Genomic DNA, 24,043 nt, shown 5'->3' on the forward strand with positions numbered 1-24,043 from the left:
GATTCAACATTTTATTAATTAATCAAAATGTGCATAACAATAAGTACACACCCCAGCACACATAATAACCACCGAGTAATTACAACACAATGGATTGGGGGGGGGGGGGGCTGATGATATCAGTTTACATATCTTAACATGTCCCCTTAAATTGACAACACACTGTATGAAGTATAAATGTACGGTCACTCCTTCACTTATTTCACAAGCCCACAGTTTCTTACACGTTTCTTGTCTGACATTGACAAGTAGTTTTGCGATAGCATCAGCAAACATTTCTTCAGAAGGCACATGTTCAATAACAGCAACACCTGACTCAACTTGCCTTCTTATAAAATGATACTTTATATCTGTATGCTTTGATCTAGAGTTTGTCACTAGATTCTTGACTAACCAAATGGTTCCTTTATTATCACAATATACTGTAATTGACTTTATGACACTGCTTGGATTTACCTCAAACATAAATTGTCTTAACCACAGTAAACCTTGAACAGTTGATGCCAAGGTCACATATTCAGCTTCACAAGCAGAAAGTGCAGTAGCTTTTTGTTTTCTAATAGACCACAAAATTAAAAAAGTTTTGCAATTATATACATGAACCAGTTACAGGGTGTCTGTCATTATTTTACTTGCCAATCTACATCACTGAAGGCCATTGTTTCTCTATTACCATCTCTAGAAAATTCTAGCTTGTAGTTCATAGTTCCCTTTAAATATCTAAACAATCTTTTTACTGACAACCAATGAATCTTTTTAAAATGATGATATCTGTTAAGGAGATTTACAGCAAAACACATATCAGGTCTGGAGATTTGGTATAGATATAGAAGACTTCTTATTGCTTCTTGATATGGTACCTTGATATCACCTGATTTGACTGCTTCAAAGTTCAAACCAAGTTCAAGTGGTGTTGACACTGGCTTGGCTTCATTCATTCCAAATTTCTCCAGAACTTTTTTTGCATAGGATTTCTGGGAGATCCAGACTTTTCCTTTATCACGACCCCATGTAATTTCCATGACTAGGCAATGGCATATTTCTCCTAAATCTTTTATCTCAAAAAATCTCTTCAAATAACTTTTGAATGGATTCAAAATATTTCTGTCATTTAAGAATAATAGTCTGTCATCCACATATAAAGCTATGATGACTAGTTTGGTGCCATCTCTGTGAAAATAGATACATGGATCAATGTTTGATCTATTCAGTTTCAGTTTTCTTAACACATCATCAACTTTTTGATTCCAATTCCTATCAGCCTGTTCAAGTCCATAAACAGCTTTCGTCAGCCTCAATACATTTCCAGGAGTTGCAAAATTTTCTGGTGGAATGACATAATTTTTTTCATTTACGTCTCCATAGAGGTAAGTAGTAGTGATGTCAATGTGGTCCATCTCCAGTTCTCACGAGCTGCTGTAGACAAGTGATATCTAATGGATGCATGCTTGACCACTGGTGCAAAGGTTTCCTGATTATCAGCACCTCGAACTTCAGTGCATCCTTTTAGCATGAGGCGTGCCTTAAATGTTCCTGGTGTAGCACTAGTCCCAGGCTTTATTTTTAATATCCTCTTAGTCTTGAGTGGTTTGTGTCCTGTGGGTAGTTTTACTACTTCAAATATGTTATTACAAACTATAGATGAGAATTGTTTCTTCATTGCTTTTACAAATTCTTCGTTATTTGTCCCTACTGAGGCTTCTTTATCATCATTGTCTTCACTTGGAAGTCCTTCTTTCAAATAGTAAATAGCATGATCAGGCCATGTTTGGGTTTTGGTTGTCTGTCTGACCTTCAAGGTGTAACCTGTTGAACTATGTTTTGATTCTCATGACCCTCGTCTTGAGCTTCAGCTTCTATTGAATCACTGTCAAAGCCATAAAAGGGTTTCTTATCACTGTCTTCTGATTTAACTACTACTTCAGTTTGTGAAGTGTTGATGTCCTGAAGAACTGCTTCTTGTTCTAATCCTAAGGCATTTGTCGTCCTTGGTTCCTCTGTCTTTGAATTTGAAAACTCCAATCCTCTACGAATTCTACGTCCCTGCTGACAATTATCAGGCCAGTCTCCCTACTGAGGAATCGATTGCCTTTGGTTGGCTGACAGTAGCCTACAAATGTCAATTTCTGTGACTTTTTATTCCGCTTCTTGCAGTGGAGTTTTGGAATGTGAGTCATTGAACTGCAGCCAAAAATTCTCAGGTGTGATAAACAATGCTTTCTTTTATGGCAAAATCCATATGGCATCTTATTTTTGAGTGTGGTGGATGGTGAATGATTTGATAGGTATGCAGCTGCAGAGACAGCTTCAGCCCAATACTCCTTTGGTCATTTAGCGTCAAACATCATACGAACCTCTTCAACCAATGTTCTGTTAGCTCTCTCGGCAACACCACTTTGATGTGGACCGTTAATGTACTGTAAACTGGTGGATGATATTTTCAGAAGCCAGAATCCTTTTAGTTCATTGTTGACATACTGCTTCCCACTGTCAGACCGAAACTTCTTGATATTTACCTGTATGTTTTTCCACCAAGGCTGTGAAGCTCTGAAATATCTGTGTTACCTCAGATTTTTCTTCAACAAGTAAACAATCTTGAAAAATCATCAATGCATTTGAGAAAATGATTTCCACCAATAGACACTGTCTCCATTTGCCCACACAAACCAGAATGTACTAAGTCTAAGATGTGTTTACCTTTTTCTAGGTTTGAATGGAAGACGTCAGCTGTTTTCCCATAAAGGACAACTCACAGGGTTCGTTAACCACAATATCTTCACTTAGTCCTGTCAAAATCTTTGACAGCTTCAGCATACTTCTGCGATTCACATGTCCTATAGCGTGCGATGCCATTAGAATCCACTGTCTTTTGTGTAGTAGCACTGTTTCATTTCACTTGTATTCAGACAATAGATGCCATTCGTAGGTGATGCTTTGGCAATTAGTTCACCTTCTGCATTGTAGAAGAATCCATCTTTTTTGTTAAAAGTCACTTTATGCACTTTGCCTACAATTCTACCAATTGAGAGCAAATTTACAGCTGATTTTGGAATATGAATGATGTCAGATGCTTCTACTTCTACAGTTTTATTACCACTATAGAAGGTCTGATCAACACTTCCAGTAGACTCTGCTGCTAAGCCATCAGCTCCCATGCTGGTCACTCAACTATTACATGGCTCGACATTGTTGTTGTTGTGGTCTTCAGTCCAGAGACTGGTTTGATGCAGCTCTCCATGCTACTCTAACCTGTTCAAGCTTCTTTATCTCCCAGTACCTACTGCAACCTACATCCTTCTGAATCTGTTTAGTGTATTCATCTCTTGGTCTCCCTGTACGATTTTTACCCTCCATGCTGCCCTCCAATACTAAATTTGTGACCCCTTGATGCCTCAGAATATGCCCTACCAACCGATCCCTTCTTCTAGTCAAGTTGTGCCACAAATTTCTCTTCTCTCCGATTCTATTCAATATCTCCTCATTAGTTATGTGATCTACCCATCTAATCTTCAGCATTCTTCTGTAGCACAACATTGCAAAAGCTTATATTCTCTTCTTGTCTAAACTATTTATTGCCCACGTTTCCCTTCCATACATGGCTACACTCCATACAAATACTTTCAGAAACGACTTTCTGACACTTAAATCTATACTCACTGTTAACCAGTTTCTCTTTTTCAGAAACGCTGTCCTTGCCATTACTAGTCTACATTTTATATCCTCTCTACTTCAACCATCATCAGTTATTTTGCTCCCCAAATAGCAAAACTCTTTTACTGCCTTAAGTGTCCTTTTCTAATCTAATTCCCTCAACATCACCCGATTTAATTCGACTACATTCCACTATCCTCGTTGTGCTTTTTGCTTTTGTTGATGTTCATCTTATATCTTCCTTTCAAGACATTGTACATTCCGTTCAGCTGCTCTTCCAGGTCCTTTGCTGTCTCTGACAGAATTACAATGTCATCGGCAAACCTCAAACTTTTTATTTCTTGTCCATGGATTTTAATTCCTAATCCAAATTTTTCTTTCGTTTCCTTTACTGCTTGCTCAATGTACAGATTGACTCACATCAGGGATAGGCTACAACCCTGTCTCACTCCCTTCTCAACCACTGCTTCCCTTTCATGCCATCTGGTTTCTGTACAAATTGTAAAAAGCTTTTCACTCCCTGTATTTTACCCCTGCCACCTTCAAAATTTGAAGGAGAGTATTCCAGTCAACATTGTCAAAAGCTTTCTCTAAGTCTGCAAATGCTAGAAAAATAGGTTTGCCTTTCCTTTATCTATTATCTAAGATAAGTTGTCGGGTCAGTATTGCCTCTTGTGTTCCAACATTTCTGCGGAATCCAAACTGATCTTCCCCGAGGTTGGCTTCTACCAGTTTTTCCATTCGTCTGTAAAGAATTTGCGTTAGTATTTTGCAGCCATGGCTTATTAAACTGATAGTTCGGGAATTTTCACATCTGCCAACACCTGCTTTCTTTGGGATTGGAATTATTATATTCTTCTTGAAGCCTGAGAGTATTTCGCCTGTCTCATACATTTTGCTCATCAGATGGTAGAGTTCTGTCAGGACTGGCTCTCCCACGGGACGTTATGAAGCTTTTTTCCATTGTTAGTAGTGTGAGTCAAGGCACAGGAATCTAAATATGACATATCCTTTTCCTGAGGCTGTTTGACATCAGCAGCAAGAAAAGCTTTCTTTTATTGGGTCTGTTTCCTAAATACATTTCCGTCATTGTTACTTTTTGACAAGCTTCCTCCTTTTTCATCCTTTCTAGGACAATATTTAGCAATATGATTCAATTTGTTACGTTTGTAGCATTTAATAATATGTTTTGTGGGCTTCTTCGTAAGTAGGGCAGAGTCTTCATCTCCATGTGTGTCTTTGGGTTTGACATCTTCTAGCAGTTTCACTTCAGTAGAATCTCCTGTGGTATGTGTGGTTTTCAAGCGCCATCAGCATAGGCTGATAATGATCAGGTAATCCAGCCAGGAGCAAAGTTCCTATCCATTCTGTACTCACCGCAAACTTCATTTCGTTTAACTTAAACGTGGTCATTATTAATCTATCGCAGTAGTCGTCTACTGACTTGCATTTATGTAATTTGGTTGTGATTAATGATCTAAGCAAGCCCATTCTATGTGTGAGTCCTGAGCTTTTTCCAAGGCTGTCCAGGCTTCTGCTGCCATATTTGTGTCCCTTATATGGGAATAATTCATCTTGTCCTCGAAAAGTATAATCCAGGAATGTGTCTTTATGTCTCTCTTCTCCGAGGATTGTCCTGTTGCGTCGGATCCGGAGGAGGATTTTTAGCAATGTGCCACAGTTCATTGTGGGCCAAATATGCCTTCATGGCAAATTTCCATATTGAGTAATTTTCATGGCTGATCAACTTTTCAACCAAAGGAAGTCCAGTTGAGGCTGTACCACTCATTTTTAGCTTTGAGTGTAAGAGAAAATATTGACAGTCTGCATGCAAGAATGATGAATTGGCAAAATGTGAATGATCAGCATACACGTAACTTCCGAACCGGCTCTGGATTTCTATGCACAACTTCAATTTTAACATTTATAAAACCTTACTTTCACAGCTGTGCCTGGGACCATAACCTTTTGTAGCATTATTTAATATAAAAATGAAAGCTTTTTGAAGCAATGTTTTATTACTTAATCAGTATGTGCATAACTACACGCCTCACACATTCGGGAGGACGACGGTTCAATCCCGGGTCCGGCCATCCTGATTTAGGTTTTCCGTGATTTCCCTCAATCGCTCCAGGCAAATGCCGGGATGGTTCCTTTGAAAGGGCACGGCCGACTTCCTTCCCTGTCCTTCCCTAGTCCAATGAGACTGATGACCTCGTAGTTTGGTCTCTTCCTCCAAACAGCCCAGCCCTACACGCCCCAGAACACACAATTACAACCAAGTAATTATAACACTAAAGAGTAAACAAAAAAAAGAGGAACTGTTGATATCAATTTACATATCTTAACAGGTTCCATCAGACTATGCCCATATCATAGCTCCTATACAGCCACTTGCTTGCAAAAGGGCTGTACCTAAATAAAAATCTGGAAAGTTGCATAGATCACACCAGTACTCAAGAAAGTAAATAGGAGTAATCTACTGAGTTACAGACCCATATCACTGACATCATTTTGCAGTAGGATTATTAGTCTTATGAATTTCTTGGTTGCATTAGCATATCTGTTACAACTATGCATATGACTCTTAAATTCTGTATGTATATGAAGAGGCTTGTTTGGTTCATTATTGTGACTGTAGCCTTTTTGCATATGCTGACTTGATATTATTAGCAAACTGTGTATTCAGGTCTGGAAACAGTCATTACTGACTGAAATTAATGACATGTTATACATATATAGAAAATTTTGATCCATAACTGGAAATATAATAATCCTGGAGCACTGGAAAAATTTGGTTGCAGTTATGTTGGAACTCTTAAAGCTTTTCATTTCAAAATTGTCCAAGTATTTTTCTACTTTCTTTTTTACTATCCTTAATTCACTGCCATACAGTACTGCACATAAGACTAAACATTTCTTTTTTATTGGTGTGAGAATAGTTTCAAAAGAGTTCCTTTAATCTAAAGCTCTTTTACCTGTAGATATGTTACTACTTATTTTCTCCAAATGTCTTCCATTTTCTGTGACCAAACTGCTTAAATACATAAAAGATTTTACTTGTTCCAATATTTTTCCTTCTGCAGGTACCGTATTTACTCGAATCTAAGCCGCACCTGAAAAATGAGACTCGAAATAAAGGAAAAAATAATTTCCCGAATCTAAGCCGCAGCAGAAATTTGAGACTCGAAATTCGAGGGGAGAGAAAAGTTTTAGGCCGCACCTCCAAATCGAAACAAAGTTGGTCCATTGTAATATGAGACAGAATTCAGGTCGAATGAATGACGATACAGCTGCAGTAGTTTGGTTCGAGCCGTAAGCTTAGCAGTTAAGCTTTACCAGGTAGCCATTGCTATGCGTCAGGCGCTCCGTCCTTATTTATGCGCGTACCCTTCGTTTTTCATGTCCTTCGTCTGGTTTGAATTGATTGCTTATTTTTCTTTGATCTGATAATTGCCGTTCTCTTTGTTATAGGTGTTTTCATCACTCTAAGCTGAAAATGCATTACTGTACTGTGTCATGCATTGTTTGTCGCATTCCGATAATGAATGTTCACGACCTGTCGCCGCTCGCGGCATGGTTTGCTTTTGTGCGTGCTACCGCAGCTTACAATTTTAAAAAAAAAAAAAAAAAGAGAGAGAGAGAGAGAGAGAGAGAGAGAGAGAGAGAGAGAGAGTAATTGTCTCAGTAGCGAAACAATGGCAAGGGACTGCTATTTGTTGTTATTTACACTGCTGCTTTCTTTGATAATGATCAACAAGAACCAAATAATAAACTGCGTATGATAGAAGATGTTCTGAACGAGAGTTTAGCGAAAATTTTTCTCCGTTTGAAAATCTTTGCAGACGCCTCTTTAGTACATTATTTTCTGCACAGAAATTAGTCATCTTAGATTTAAAAATCTAGTCAATTGCCGTGCTTCATTTCTGACTATATCACTATTAGGCATAAGAATAATACGAATATGAACATGACATATGTGTATACTTCCGCGTTTGTGTTGTCTCACTCTAGTTTCGTAGTTTATTAGGCAGACAGTATTTAAATGAGATAGCAGCAAACACGAAAAAATACATGGCAAAATGTTTATATTCGTATTATTCTTATGGTGAAGAGAATACTGCATGTAATTCAGAATTCACAAAAGTTCCCATTAGCAACCATCTCTTCTCACAGGTAGAAAAAAAATCAGAACGTAGAATTGGCCATACTCACAAACATCGCAAAAGTTCTTGCCAGTCGGATTTTCGTAGTACATTGAAAAGCTGCTACGTTCGAAGATGAACAATACGGAGTTTGTATTTACTTCGTTGGATAATGTATGAAAATGCAGTGGTCGAAATTTGGGCCGGAGAAAAAAGCTCGTCCTCCACGTTTTTTTTTTTAATTTATTTACTGACGCAGAGGTTTTGGCGCCAGTATTTATCTTTGTGCCTGTAAAGTATGCCTGTGTAGCGCTACATATATTCGACGGCAGAAGTTAGTTGTGGCGGCACCTACCAACATATTTCAGAATTTCCGCTTACTTTGCACTCTATTCTAAGCCGCAGGCGGTTTTTTTGATTACAAAAACCGGAAAAAAAGTGCGGCTTACATTCGAGTAAATACGGTATTTTGATGGAACCTTTACATTCACTGTGTTGTTTCCTATAATTACCCTCATTCCATACTCTTTCTCCCACTTAAATGATCATCTGCATCGTGAATGGATTACAGTTTGAAATCTTTTCATGTTTTTTTAAATTTGTGCATTGTAATGCTCTCTCCATTAAAAATCTTTTTGTTCTCCATATTAAATGTAAAACATTGGAGTTTGTATCCCCATTTTAGGATTTTTCTGTGCTTTTCTTTCCACATTTACCTTAACTAGGATTCATTGAAAAATCTTTCATTAGTTTTTTTTTTTTTTTTTTTTTTTTCCATAGTGTCACATTTCACATACTTGTGGTTCTTGAAGTTTTCCCACTGCACAGAAAGTTTTATCACTGTTTGAGTGTACAGTAAATGTGGTATGTCGATGATCTGGAGAGCACCCAAAAATGCTTTTCTGACTTATATAGCTTCATTTTGAAACACATGAGTTTTCTTTCATTTCTAGTATCTATCTTTAAAAGTTTTGGTTCTCAGCAACTTCTTACAGTCGTTTGCTTGGGTTTTCATGTTTTGTCCATCTTTCTTCTGCTGACAAATTATTAAGTCTATATAGTTTTCATCACTTTCACGCCTCTGCAATTGTGCACCTTTTGTATTTACTGTGGTGGTAACGGTAAAGCTCTCATCAACCTGAAGGTTGGTTTGAACAACAGGGTGTTTTACTAGGTGTGACGCTATGGAAGATGGTATGCCTTTGCCTTCCTCCAAATTTTGGGTTGCCTTACCAAGCCACCTGTTGGGGAAACAGCATGTACAAAATTTAAGTTCCCCTGCCAATTAGTTCCAGAATTATGGCTTGTGAAAGAAGGTGGCATGACCTGGAAATTGCAACCCGCATCTGGCAATCTATCTTCAGACCCAACTTCAGGTCTTAATAACTTTGGAACTATTCCTCACAGGCTAGTGAAATTTTTACAATCCAGCAACATCCACTTATGGAACGCATTCTATGAATCAAAACACGAACAACCTATTTCTGAGGGGAAATAAAAAATTCCAAAATGTGATTAAAAAAATGTAATACGTTTAAAGGTACATATTGTAGGTGCCCTTTATGCCAAATATAATTCATCCAAAAAGGGTATAAATTTTTTTGTGGTAAGCTTAATGTGGTAAGTTACACAAAGAGAGTTACATGCACACGAAAATACAAAAATTTGAAAAATTACCTGGTAAACATGGATTTTCTAAGTGTGGTAGCACAAAAGGTACAAGTGATATCCAAGCCAAATTTCAAACACTGCATAAGTAGACCATAATATAATATGTGGCAAAATTTCAACTTGTTATTGCTAGGCATTTGTGTGCAATAAAAGTTGACAGAGATGTATTTGGTTACGTTTCTTTTAACACGATTTAGCAAGTAATAGTGATAGTGCAGACAGCTTGTTTCAGATAAAGCTGTTGCAATTGTTGGGAACCATTAGGCAACAGAAAGTTAAACAATGTTAGTTTTCAGGGACAGAATGAGTCATTGTTAGGCAGGAACAACAAAGGAGACAAGCAACAATTACAGGTTACTCATGTTTTTAAGATTCTAGTTCAGACTGGTCAGTACTGTTATGGAAAGTCAGTATGGAGGCAGAAGAGTGTACTAGTGGTGATTTTGTTCAAACAAGTTGCAGTATTGGTAGAGCACAAGCATCTGAATGTCATAAAACAACATATGGAACAAAATGTGGCTTTCGCTTTGTACTGTATGATCTGGATGAGTCGGACCGAGATTTGTTGCTATGGAGATCCGGGATGTACCCTGGGCACAGGAAGTACAGTTCGAGGAAACTTTAGTGTTTGTTATCATCATATGAAAGTGTTTCTGGATAAGTATTCTTTCCTACAAAGAAGTTGTTTTGATCCGTTTCGGATTCATAAGAAGACAGTGAAGTGTAGCCTCAGAGAAATTGATATAAAATCAGTATTGAAAGTGAATCAGTGCATGGGACTTAACATGAAACCAGGACAAAAGTTATGTTCCAGGTGTGTTCCACTGTTAAAAAAATTACAACCACAGTGGATGAGCAATTAAATACTTCAGTGACTGCTCTTGGTTTGTCTCCCATGAAGACACACAAAGTTGGGAAAAGAGACAGACCCAGCTATGGTAGAAGAGAATTACAAGCAGCTCAAATGAAATTAAAACACAAAATAGCTGACACACTAATGGTGGAAGAGGAAGAACTATCTGCTCCAAAGGAATAGAAATCATGCCAGAAATGCTATGATTTGGACAAAATTGTGCATGATTTGAAAATGTGCCATATCCACACGCCAGAAAAAAGTAGCTATTCTAACTCTTGTACCTTCCAGCTGGTCTATTGACTACACTGCAAAAGAATTCAATGTTTCTACATATATGGTAAAGCAAGGTAGGAAAATAAAAGCAACCCAAGGAGTGCTTCCACAACTTCAGCAGGCTCAGGGTAAGCAATTGAGTTCAGAAATACAGGTGTTAGTGTTGGAGTTTTATGAAAATAATGACTACAACCGAATAATGCTTGGAAAAAATACTATGTAACGATGAAAATGGGAAATGTTTGTGTACAGATGCAAAAAAGACTGTTGCTATGCAACATATCAGAACTATATGTAGAATTCAAGGAAAAGTATCCCAATACCAAAGTAGGTTTATCATCTTTTTTCAGTCTTCAGCCAAAATGGGTTGTGCTTGTAAGTGCAAAGGGCACACAATGTTTGTGTATGTGAGACCCATCAAAATGCTAAGCTTATGTTTGCTGCTATAAAGGATTCTGGTCTGGATTACAAAGGTGCAATGAAGCTGCTAGTGTGTGACATCAGTTTCTACCAGTGCATGATACACAGGTGTGAAATGTGTCCTGGTAAGGCAAATCTTGCAGAACACATGAATAACAAACTGTATGGTGAACTCCTTATGGATGACGAACTTGTTTCTTATAAACAATGGACACACATGGATCGCTCAAGTCTTGAAACAAAGCAAAGTACACTGGAAGATTTTATTGAAATGTGTTGTCAAAAAAAAACGGACAAACTGACCCCACACAGCTTCACAGCAATAGCACAATAGGTGTATCTCCAGTTTTTTAAGGATAATTTGAAACAAGATGAAATTATAATAATACAAGACTTTTCTGAAAATTATGCATTTATAATTCAAGATGCCATCCAAGGATATCATTGGGACAACAGTCAAGCAACTCTCCAGCCATTTGCGATTTACTATAGAGGTGAATCAGGTGATGTGTCTGTCATGAACCTGTGCGTTTTTAGTGACTGTTTAATTCATGATGCCATTGCAGTTCATGCCCACATTCGCACTGTCATGGAATATGTGAAAAACAAGCTGCCTCACATACATTTTGCGAAATACTTCAGTAATGGGGCAGCTAGTCAGTACAAAAACTGTAAACATCTCAAAAATTTATGCATGCATTACCACGATTTTCAGATTCGCACAGAATGGAATTTTTTCGCAACAAGTCATGGTGAAAATGTATATATAGGCCTAATACTAGACTTTTCTGAAAATTATGCATTTATAATTCAAGATGCCATCCAAGGAGCCATCATCACTTCTCTCCGGCGGACTCTGACAATGTGCAGATGAACAGACTGTCCGGTTATAACTATAGGTTCATACACAACATGTGTCTTCACAGTGTGTCTGACTCAGGATTCATAAGCAAAAGCAGCAACATACAACCAGGTTGCTATGTTATTGCTGTTTATGATGACAAATGGTACATTTGGCAGACAGGTGTTGGAGTCCTTTTGAACATATTCTTATGACAGTTCCAGTTCCTACCACAGTGTCAGGAAGACAGTACAATTTACCACTCAATGTACAAGTACAGTAGCTAAAGTGTGGGGGAACTTCTGTTCGAAGCACAATCGACTGGTTTTTAGCAGTTAAGGTGCAGTAAACATTAATGATAGGTTGTGTCAATTTGTCTATATGTTGTTGCTTGGTGATTAAACAGTTGTGGGAGAGGATAAGAGGAGGCAGAACAGTTTACGATATGTTTTTACAAAATGGTGTCGTGGAACAATGGCCACATCACCAAATACATCTGTCAACTTCCATTGTACACAAATGTCTTGCAATAACATGCTGAAATTTTGAGATATATATCATTATGGTCTGCTTATGCAGTGTGTGAAATTTGGCTTGGATACTATAACGACTCCTTTTCTTACTAGGCTAATTACTGTTTAGATCTACAGGGCCATTATACTGAAATGTTTCCCCACACCACCTAGTATTGTCTTTCTATTTGTGTGAGTAACTGTATGTTCACTGTTGTGGGTAAATACATACAGCGTACACAGGGCGGTGTGTGAAACTGATGGCGATTACACGCTTCCGCTGTTGTAGAAATCTGCTCCAGATGCTGCAGATACCGTGTTGAGCTGAAAGTGGTAACCAAAATACGGAGAAATATTCTTCGGGGGTCTGTTGCATAGCAATCAGATTGCTTTCAGTTCTGAGAAATGTCCAGTTACTATTGTGGATTTGAATGATCCATGAAGTGACTTCTTTTCCGAAGAAAACATCGAACTATTTCACTAGAACTGAACGCTCCCGTCGGAACTGTTCTCAACTGGTGTTTATTAGTAAATCACAATAGCAGTACATCGCTGGGTGTATAATAAGACGTACCTTCTTGAAATGAACAATATTTTTTTGTTCTATTAACTGATTTCCTTCCATATGCACTTATATTTTACAATGTGAATCAAAAACTCGCAATGGCGTCGATTTTTTGCATCACAAGAATGGCTCTCCTCTACTAAAAATTACTCTTAACCAGAACAAACAAAAACTATATCCTAAGAATAATTATGTGAGCGCTGTCCGCCACAGAGTAATAAACAATATCTTTGTCTCTCTCTCGCACTGTCACAGCAAGTTACGCTGCATGATACATCATATATGCCCCTCTTGTGGACGAACGTTTTTGGGCAAAAACAAACACGAGCGTTCACACAACACTATATTGGTGATTGTTTATGACGCTGTATTAATGTCCACTAGAGTATTAATGTCCACTGTATTTCTTATGATATTTTGGTATTAGTGAATGACTATCTAAATGTAAATTATTGATTTGGGTGCATATACTGCTGACAAAGCCTGTGCTGAATTCCTGATGCAGCATATATGCATAGCTTACATGCTTGCTTTTATTCATTTGTCGAGGATGGCATGAGATGTGATCAGAAACCTTTTTTTATCATCATTCAAAGCTTCTGTCACTCGCCTTGGGATGTCTCAAACGGATAATCTAGCCATTCGGCCAAGCCCCACAAAGGAAAACCAAGGAAAACCTCGGGGTAGATTTACCATCCTCGTATTTCTCATTTGCAAGGGTAATTAATTGAATTACAATGGAAAATAAAAAAAATATTTACCTTATGGATTTTTTTTAAATGAATTTAAACACTGTTCACAAAAGAAACACAACACTGTTAATCTTCTGTGTCTTGAGGTGAACCGTCGACTCGTTGGTTTACGTCCATCTACGATTCCCTTCTATCTGTCGTCTCCTGGTAACTGATGGAATTCTATTCCCATTTCACCGTCTCCTCGTGGGTATTATGGTTTTCCGCATATGGTTAACATGAAAATAAGAGTCAGTGTAAGTTCCGTGGAAAAGGTGTTTGATCTATGCTGAGCTGAAATAGAATCTAATCTAAAGTTCTTTCTAATTCTCTGTCCTGAATTCGAAATATTCGGAAGTCGTAAGGTGTTCTTCATTTCTATCAACAACCCCAGAATGCACTATACACAAATCCAACTGGAGCTGCCGTGTCAACTTATGCTCGTCATCTTTCAGATGGACTTTAACACTTGTTGATGGGCTTATAACTGAAAGGCATTCGCTCAGTTGGTAACTTCGCGAGCAACAATTGATATAACATAATTTACATACACAGGTATGTTACAACAATAGTACAATTCTAAAGACAATGTTCATCCCAAAAGATTGAAACAAAGTAATAGGCGTCCTTTTAAAACTGAGAACGGGTTACCCCTTCCGAACAGCATGACTTCAGCTCAGCGAGTAAAAAAGCAAATACAAACATACATTGAGATTGTTAAGTTGACATAAGAAAAAGTATCTTGCCATAGACCAGATTCATTTGAGTCACTAACCCATGGTCATTATGCATTGTGAAACCTGATTGAAATTACTATCTACTAAATAAAAATTTTTTAAAAGAAATCATTCATACTATAGCTAAATTTTCTGCATACTGAAAAGAAAACTTATCCTTACAGTGGAAAACCTATACATAATGTCTGCATATCTCTCGTACAGTATGCCTGAAAAGAAAACTAACTACTAAATTCCAAAAAAAAAAGAAACTATCCTAAGTATGATTCATAGGTTTAATGAAAATTCTCTAATCAATATTATTTGATAAGAATAGTATTTTCAATATTCAGAATCTTCAGTCATCATGAAATTGCTTTAACAAGTGATGAGGATACATTCCTTTCACCTTTCCATTCTTCATATCCTTCAAAACATAAGTTCCTGGATGGGGTATTTTGGTAATCACAAATGGTCCTTGATACAATAATTGCCATTTTGTGTTCTTCCTCTGTATAAGTGAAGCCTTAGGATGAGTTTTTACTAAAACTTGCTCTTTCACTTTATATGTTTTTATTTTTCCAAGTCAATTGTCAAAATATATTTTCCTTTTTCTTGCCTTGTCTATTATATTGAGTAAGGATTGTCGTACTTTATTTTGTAGGTCTATTTTGTTAATAGCTACTTTAGGAATTGGTCGAATCCAGTCATTCTGTTCCTGTTTTCCAAACATCAGTTCGTATGGGGTGTATTCTGTCGTAGTATGTGGCATATTGTTTACAATTTCCTGAAAATCGTGAAGATAATCGATCCATTTGGGTTGCTGGTTGTGGCAATATGTTCTCATGAACCGGTTTAATTCACGAAAAATTCGTTCCACGGGATTCGCCGAAGGGTGGTACACTGATGTTAGAATTTGTTTTTACCACAACTGGCTAATGTTTGCCTCCAACGAAATCCAGTGAACATTGACCCATTGTCAGAAAGAATAGCCTCTGGTTTGCCTACTTTGACTATATAATCTTTGACCAGCTTCTTGGCTATGGATGCAGCAGTAGCTGATTTTAATGGATAAAGTTTGACATACTTAGTGAATATATCAAGAAAAGCTACAATGTATTTGCATCCTCCCCTTGATGATGGTAGAGGACCACAGACGTCGACCGAAATGATTGACAGCGGTTTAGTGGATATAATAGGATGTAGGAAATCTTTCACACAAAAATTTCCTGGTTTGGCTAGCTGACAAATTTTACATTTCCTTAACTGTCTGTGCACTTTCCTGCGAATGTTTGGGAAGTAGCAATATGCTTGAATCTTCCGAGCACACTTTAATACTCCAAAATGTCCCCAAGTGATGTGCGTGTGCAAAATTAAGTCATTCTCATTCTTCTCGGGAATACACACCTTCCAATTATCTGAATCAAGATGCCCTTTGAAAAATAAGACATCGTCCTCAACTTTGTACAGTCTCTTCAGATCATCGTTTCCAGGCTTTGCTAAAGTTTCCTTTATTGAATGCCAACGAGGACCTTCATTCTGTAGTTTTTCCATGTTCTTACACATGTCAAGAAAATGTTTCCTATATATTCTATCAGTCATTATAAGAACATTAAATTCGGACGGATTGCCGGTGATGTTGATAGTTGACAAATCTCCATCTGGCATTCTAGACAGTGCATCAGCAATGAAATTATCCTGTCCGCTTAGGTATTTAATTTCAAATTGAAACTCTTGGAGTGAGAGCGTCCATCTTGCTAATCTTGGATGTAATAATTTACATGTTTGCAAAAAACTTAACGCTTTGTGGTCACAGTATACTGTTGTCTTCGCTCCATATAAGTAATAGTAAAATTTCTTAAATGACCAGACTACGGCCAATGCTTCCCTTTCGGTAGTCGTATATGTTCTTTCACAAGCAGTTAAGAGTCGGCTAGCAAAAGCTATTGGACAGAAAGTTGATTTCCTATCTATCATCTTTACTTGGAAGAGGCATGAACCTATTCCAATTTCCGAAGCATCTGCCATTAAACCGAATTCTTGGCTCATATCCGGATGATATAATATTTGTGAATTGACTAAGGCACGTTTTATTGCTTCAAATGCATTCTGACATTGTTGCGTCCACACCCACGGAGTATTTTTGCGCAACAAGCTGTACAACGGTTCTGCATTAATAGAGTGGTCGTGAATGAAACGCCTGAAAAAAGAGACAACTCCGAGGAAACCCTTTAACTGTCTTTTTGTTGTTGGAACTGCAAAGTTTTTGATTGCCTTTAGTTTCTCGGAGTCCGGTAAAATGCCTTTTTCATTTATAAGATGACCCAAAAATTTGATTTTATCTCGAGCAAAATGGGACTTTTGCAGATTTGCGGTTATGCCTGCTTCCTTGAAACGTTCTAACACTCTTCTCAATAAATCAACGTGCTCCTCCCATGTGCTCGTAGCTATGAGCATGTCGTCCACAAATAAAGTTAAATTGCTTCGAAGTGCAGGTCCCAATGCATGATCTAGAGCATTTATAAAAACTCCTGAGCTCACGTTTAGCCCAAAAGGTAAAACCTTAAATTGATAGCTTCTATCTGCATGTACAAATGCGGTGTACTTTTTTGATGGTTCGTCTAGAGCCACCTGCCAAAATGAACTTCTCAAATCAATATTTGTTAAGTATTTCATCCCCTCGAACTTTTGAATTAGCTCATCCATGTTTTCCGGGTGAGTTCGCACGGGCATGATAATTTTATTTATCTGCCATGCGTCTAGCACGAGACGAACTTTTCCTCCCTTTTTCGAGACAACATGAAGCGGACTACAGTATGGAGTCGTCGAAGGTTCGATCAGATCCCATTCAAGCATCTGGTGGATTTCCGCATCAACTGCCTTTCGTTGGTGCCACGGTACTGGATAAAAAATACGGCAGAAAACTTGGTGTGGTATCACATCTAAATGGCATGTGTATCCCTTGATTACACCAGGTCTTTCTTGAAAGACTTCATGATATTCCTGTAGAAGATCATATAATTGCTTTCTTTGGTGTTGTTGCAAATATTCAGGTTCTTGCACCTTTTCATATACCATAACTTCAGGGTTTAAAACTGGTTGCAAGTAATTAATTTGGTAATACCGTACAGGTTTGCTATGTATCCACTTTATTTGCAGCTTTCGTCCCTGACAATACTTTCCATGGGTACTATATTCCCTGAGAAGATTCAGTTGATGTTTCTGATCCATTATTGTAAAACTGGCACGGTCTAGAGAAAAATCGATATGCCAATTTCTCTCTCTAAATTCATCTATACCCAGGATACAGTCCTCAACCAATTTTTTTATTACAAGGAACGTGCAATTTATAGCTACATTTCCTATATCTAACTGGAGTTGAGTCTGCACTTTAACCTGAGAAGACTTATGACCAGTAGGACCTACAATTCTACAACATTAAACAGGAAAAATCGGTGGATTTGCTTTCTGAAGTATTCTTTGAAATAACTTCTCAGAAACGACATTTACTGCTGCTCCTGTATCTAAAGTAACTTGCACAGTAATGCCTTCAATTGCCGCCTGAATTTTCGCAACAGGTTCAGTGATATGTTCCTCTTGACAAGGCATCATATCCTGCCATCATTGTACCGAAAGAAATTGACGCTTGAATTTTCGCCCCTGAAAACTTCCTCGACTGCACCGTCGGGGCTTCTGACAGTCGAGTTTAGTTTGACGATTGTCCATTATTAGTAGATGTCTGCTCCGTTACGTCGGTTATTATTGGTGGTTGATTTCTCCATTCATTTGCATTATCATTCGGTACCCAACCTGAAGTTTGTGGTTGGTTGTGATATTCATGGGTTGGTTGCTGATATCGGCGTTTTTGCTGATAATTCCCTTCTTGATAGTATCCTTTCCTATTCTTATTATTCTTCCTCCATTTCCGTTTATATGTTTGTTCACATTGTTGGTCATGATTACACTTGTCGGGATTTTCGTTACCAAATTTCACGTTTTTCTGGAAATAATTCACCTGTGGGTTTGGTGAATTGTGTGCAAAAGGTTTGTTTCCATACTGTTTGTTGTTACTATTGTATTTGTTAGGTTGGTAACTTGGTTGGTTATAGCGCACACGAGATTCTTCGAACAGAATGTCTATTGAATCCAATGTGGCTAGAAAATCTTCCACATGTTGTTCAGGCACATGTAGAAGTTTTTCCTTAACTTCAAGTGGAAGTTTGCCCTTTAATATTCGAATGATATCCTGCGTCGGGATTGGTTCATTCCAGTATTTACTTTTATTTATATACTTCTCGAAATACTTTCTTAAAGATCCATTTTTGAAAGAAAAAGGTTGTGGGTCAAAAACTTCCTTACGTAGTCTTTCTTGTACACCTTTATTCCAGTATTTGTGCAAGAAAGCACATTCAAATTGGTCATAATCTTGACACCAATCGGATGCTTCTGACGCCCACATCGATCCGTCTCCATGTATGAATCCTGCAACGTACATAATTTTTTGTTGCTCAGTCCACATTCGCGGCAATATCCCTTTAAATTGCTTGATAAATACCACGGGATTGATCGACTTCCTTTCGGGAATAAATATCTGGAATTGGCGATATTTAAGCATTTTTTCTTCATTCATAGTCACAGGTGTATTCTGGTGGCTACTACGCGGTGAATGATAATCTCGATAATTTGTTTCTGGTTGATTACGTAAATATGCACCAGTACATGGATATTGTTGCATGGATTCGGTTTCACTGGTTTCATCAGGAATAATGTCTGCTTTTGATAAACTGCAAGTAGTATGTGCCCCTCTAGTATCAACTAGACCCTGCTGGCATGCTTTTAATGTATTTTCTATTTTTGCTTTCCAAGCAGGAAATTCATCTCCTATATTCTCCTTAATCTCTTTAACTTCTGCTTTAAGTTGTTCTTGTGCAGCTTCGTTGTTAACTTGCGCGTTAGAAATCGTTTCTTTCAAGGTTTTGTCAACATAATTTCGCACTGTCTCGGTTTGCTCTTTCTCCCAATCTTCAATGTCCTTAGAAAATGCGATCTTATGTTCATTGAAAAGTTTCTCTATGTATTTCTCGCCTTCGAGACTGAGAGTGTCTATCCTCCGAGTAAGCTCAATGACAGCTTGCTCGTTATCGTGCTTAATTGTACTCACGTCTTGCGCAATAGTGTTCTGTACATGGATAACTTCCTGCACTTGATGATTTAGTGTATCTTGACGACATAAGATGTCTTTGTATTTGTTTGTTAATTCCTGATACTGTTGTTCTTGTGTAACTATGAGTTGTGCCTGACTGGTAATCAAGTGACTCTGCTTTGTTTCCAAACTCTGGAATTTTTCAGTAATCTTATCATTTATTTCTTTTAGTTTATTAGATTGCTCCTGAGCCAAATTAAATTGTGCACTCTCCAATGCCTGGAATCTACGATTCATGTCGTTTGCAAACGTGGATTGTGCCGTTGCAAGATTAGATTGCGATGTTTCCAATGCCTTAATCCCTTGTATTATGACAGTCAAACTTGACATCAGCTGGGATAACAAATCGGTATTCTCAGCAATTGGCGATTGCACTGGGCTTAATGAGGATTGTACCGACACAATTTTCGGTACAGTCATTTCGTTTTCGCACGCGTCTGTGTCAGAGATGAAATTCATGTTGTTTGTTGGTTGCATATTTCTCTGGACTTCTTTCGACATATGAATGTCGGAACTAGCAACCGTTTGTGTCGACGGCATGAGCGCATTAATTATTGCTGGTTGCTCAGCTGTAATCGACATATCGCTAACTACGGCGGTATTAAATTCTGTGGCTCTAGTTGACGATGCATTCACACTATTTAATTCATTTTGTGGCATTGTGATGCGTGCTTGCTTATTGGCTTTGAACATAGATCTAGTTATCACCATGTAAATGAGCAATTGACAGTTTCTCCTCCAAATAAGTCCGGCAAAAGTGACTATTAAACTTTTACACACGCAAAAACGTTAATGTCCTAATGCTGTTAATGAACACTTTACAGTGTGGCACAAAAACAGTGCATAGATAAGACATAAAATGTTGTCTTACTATATCTACTGAAATACTGGAATTCTAGTAAAAGTAATATAGCAACTTTGTTTATACTTAGAAAATTTCTACATGAGGGGTCACTACAATGCATAAATGCTCAAGAAAGCTAGTAATTCAAATGTTCTGGCCTTTTTGAAGTTTCTGCTCGGCTACTGGGACGGCGTACTCGTTCTCTTCACAAGATACTCCCGCACTTTCAGTTAGCATGAAACATACAAAGGACCATAATGTAGTTACTCTGTAAAACTAGACATATATACACACAATGAAACATTAATTACTAAATTACTAACATTTATATTGCAGGTTCACTATGAGTGTTGTATCAGGATCGTGTCCTGTCTAACGGTAGACATTTATAACGACTCCTTTTCTTACTAGGCTAATTACTGTTTAGATCTACAGGGCCATTATACTGAAATGTTTCCCCACACCACCTAGTATTGTCTTTCTATTTGTGTGAGTAACTGTATGTTCACTGTTGTGGGTAAATACATACAGCGTACACAGGGCGGTGTGTGAAACTGATGGCGATTACACGCTTCCGCTGTTGTAGAAATCTGCTCCAGATGCTGCAGATACCGTGTTGAGCTGAAAGTGGTAACCAAAATACGGAGAAATATTCTTCGGGGGTCTGTTGCATAGCAATCAGATTGCTTTCAGTTCTGAGAAATGTCCAGTTACTATTGTGGATTTGAATGATCCATGAAGTGACTTCTTTTCCGAAGAAAACATCGAACTATTTCACTAGAACTGAACGCTCCCGTCGGAACTGTTCTCAACTGGTGTTTATTAGTAAATCACAATAGCAGTACATCGCTGGGTGTATAATAAGACGTACCTTCTTGAAATGAACAATATTTTTTTGTTCTATTAACTGATTTCCTTCCATATGCACTTATATTTTACAATGTGAATCAAAAACTCGCAATGGCGTCGATTTTTTGCATCACAAGAATGGCTCTCCTCTACTAAAAATTACTCTTAACCAGAACAAACAAAAACTATATCCTAAGAATAATTATGTGAGCGCTGTCCGCCACAGAGTAATAAACAATATCTTTGTCTCTCTCTCGCACTGTCACAGCAAGTTACGCTGCATGATACATTTGAACATATTCTTATGACAGTTCCAGTTCCTACCACAGTGTCAGGAAGACAGTACAATTTACCACTCAATGTACAAGTACAGTAGCTAAAGTGTGGGGGAACTTCTGTTCGAAGCACAATCGACTGGTTTTTAGCAGTTAAGGTGCAGTAAACATTAATGATAGGTTGTGTCAATTTGTCTATATGTTGTTGCTTGGTGATTAAACAGTTGTGGGAGAGGATAAGAGGAGGCAGAACAGTTTACGATATGTTTTTACAAAATGGTGTCGTGGAACAATGGCCACATCACCAAATACATCTGTCAACTTCCATTGTACACAAATGTCTTGCAATAACATGCTGAAATTTTGAGATATATATCATTATGGTCTGCTTATGCAGTGTGTGAAATTTGGCTTGGATACCACTTGTCTCTTTTTTGCTACCACACTTCAAAAATCCATGTTTTTCAGGTAATTTTTGTATTTTCGTGTACATGCAACTCAGTTTTTGTGACTGATATGGGCATAATGAGTTCTGTGTGTGTTTAGGCCACATTAAGCTTACCACAAAAAAATTTATACCCTTTTTGAGTGAATTATATTTGGCATAGAGGGCACCTACAATATGTACCTTTTAACGTATTACATTTTTTAAATCACATTTTGGAATTTTTTATTTTCCCTCAGAAACATGTTGTTGGTGTTTTGATTCATGGAGTGTGTTCTCTAAATGGATGTTACTGGGTTGTAAAAATTTCACTGGACTGTGTGGAATAGTTTCAAAGTTATTAAGACCTGAGGTTGGGTCTGAAGATAGATTGCCAGATGCGGGTTGCAATTTCCGGGTCACGCCACCTTCTTTCACAAGTCATAATTCTGGAACTAATTGGCAGGGGAAACTAACACTTCGTACTCGAGTGTTCCAAACATGGTAGAATTAGTGTACTGAATATCAGTCAAATCCGAGACTATGAGCTGGATCCCCTGGTTGAACTGACATGGAATGACCCAACTATCTTTCTTTTATTAGCTATAAACACCAATAATAAGTATTTTTAATGGGATTTGGTTGCATTAATTCTAAGATCATTGAAGATGCCCTGTAAAATGTTTCATTATCCTGTGTTACCAGCTGAGGATGCAGTTTTGAACTTTTTGTTCAGAGGAGAGGTGGTGTGGCATTACACCATGGATAGCTGTTCTGTTTCCAGTCTGAAGTGATGAACCCATGTTTCATTGCCTGTGACAATGTTCGACAAAAATTTTAATTATACATTTTTTCACACTACATATTTACTACATCGGCATTATACCAGACAATGACTGGATAATACAATGCAGAGGAAAATAATAAAATGATCTAGTAACCATGCCATCAGCTAAGTGCAGAGAGATATTTTGGGATATCTTAGAGTATACACTTTACATTTCTGCTCTTCATTTATTCCTGATTTTTTGCCCCTCCCTTAATTAAAAGATACTGATCAAACAGTGGCTTGCTCCAATTGTTACTGCTTCAGTAGCTCTGTGACAAATCTTGCTAGCAAACTATAAAACAAGTGTTGAGAAACACTAATGAAGTTGTTGTTGTTGTTGTAGTTGTTGCTATTATTATTATTATTATTATTATTATTATTATTATTATTATTATTTATTTTTAAAAAGATAAATACGAGGGGCATTAATAAGTAATGCAACACATTCGGTTTCTGAATGCAGGCTGGCTTTATTCAGGATTCCAGTGCACCATATTATTCCCAACTCTTTCGGCTACAAAATACTATTTTTCAACATAATCTCCGTTCATTGTGACAGCCTTATGACACCTTATTAAGATGGCCTTTATGTCCCCATGGTACCACTCTACTGGTCAACATGGGAGCCAATATCTTGCAGCTTCAATAATCTTCCCATCATCCACGTACTGATTCCCGCAGAGTGCATTTCTCATTGGGCCAGACAGATGAAAGTCAGAAGGTGCAAGATCTTGGTTGTAAGATGGATGAGGAAGAACAGTCCAATGAAGTTTTGTGAGCTCCTCTCAGGTGCACAGAAATGTGGAAGGCCTTATGTTGTCATGGAGAAGTTCATTCACATTTTTGTGGTGATAAGCACACTAAAGTTGTTTCTTCAACTTCCTGAGGGTAGCACAATACACTCCAGAATTGATCACTGCACCATGAGGGAGGGTATCAAACAGAATAACCCGTTGAGAATCCAGAAGGTATCACCATGACTTATACCGGCTGAGTATGCAGCTTTGAACTTTTTCTTTGGGGGAGAGGTGGTGTGGCGGGAGTCCATGGATAGCCGTTTTGTTTCCGGTTCAAAGTGATGAACCCGTGTTTCATCACCTATGACGATGTTAGACAAAAAGTTTATGGTCTTCTAGATGCCTTGACAAACAACTCACCATGCTTTTATTCTCTGTCAGATGTCTGTAGATAGTTTTCAAGCACCTATGAATATTTGTAGTCATCTGGTTTTCTGCCAA

At 37.8% G+C, this 24,043-nt stretch overlaps 1 protein-coding gene across 1 annotated transcript in view; it reads left to right on the forward strand.

The window, feature by feature from the left end:
* LOC124544870 (short-chain specific acyl-CoA dehydrogenase, mitochondrial) overlaps positions 1 to 24,043 on the forward strand; it is a 32,235-nt gene that overhangs the window by 6,816 nt on the left and 1,376 nt on the right. The window lies entirely within an intron of this gene.

Source organism: Schistocerca americana, chromosome 8 (genome assembly GCF_021461395.2).
Source record: "Schistocerca americana isolate TAMUIC-IGC-003095 chromosome 8, iqSchAmer2.1, whole genome shotgun sequence".
Classification (NCBI taxonomy): Eukaryota; Metazoa; Arthropoda; class Insecta; order Orthoptera; family Acrididae; genus Schistocerca; species Schistocerca americana.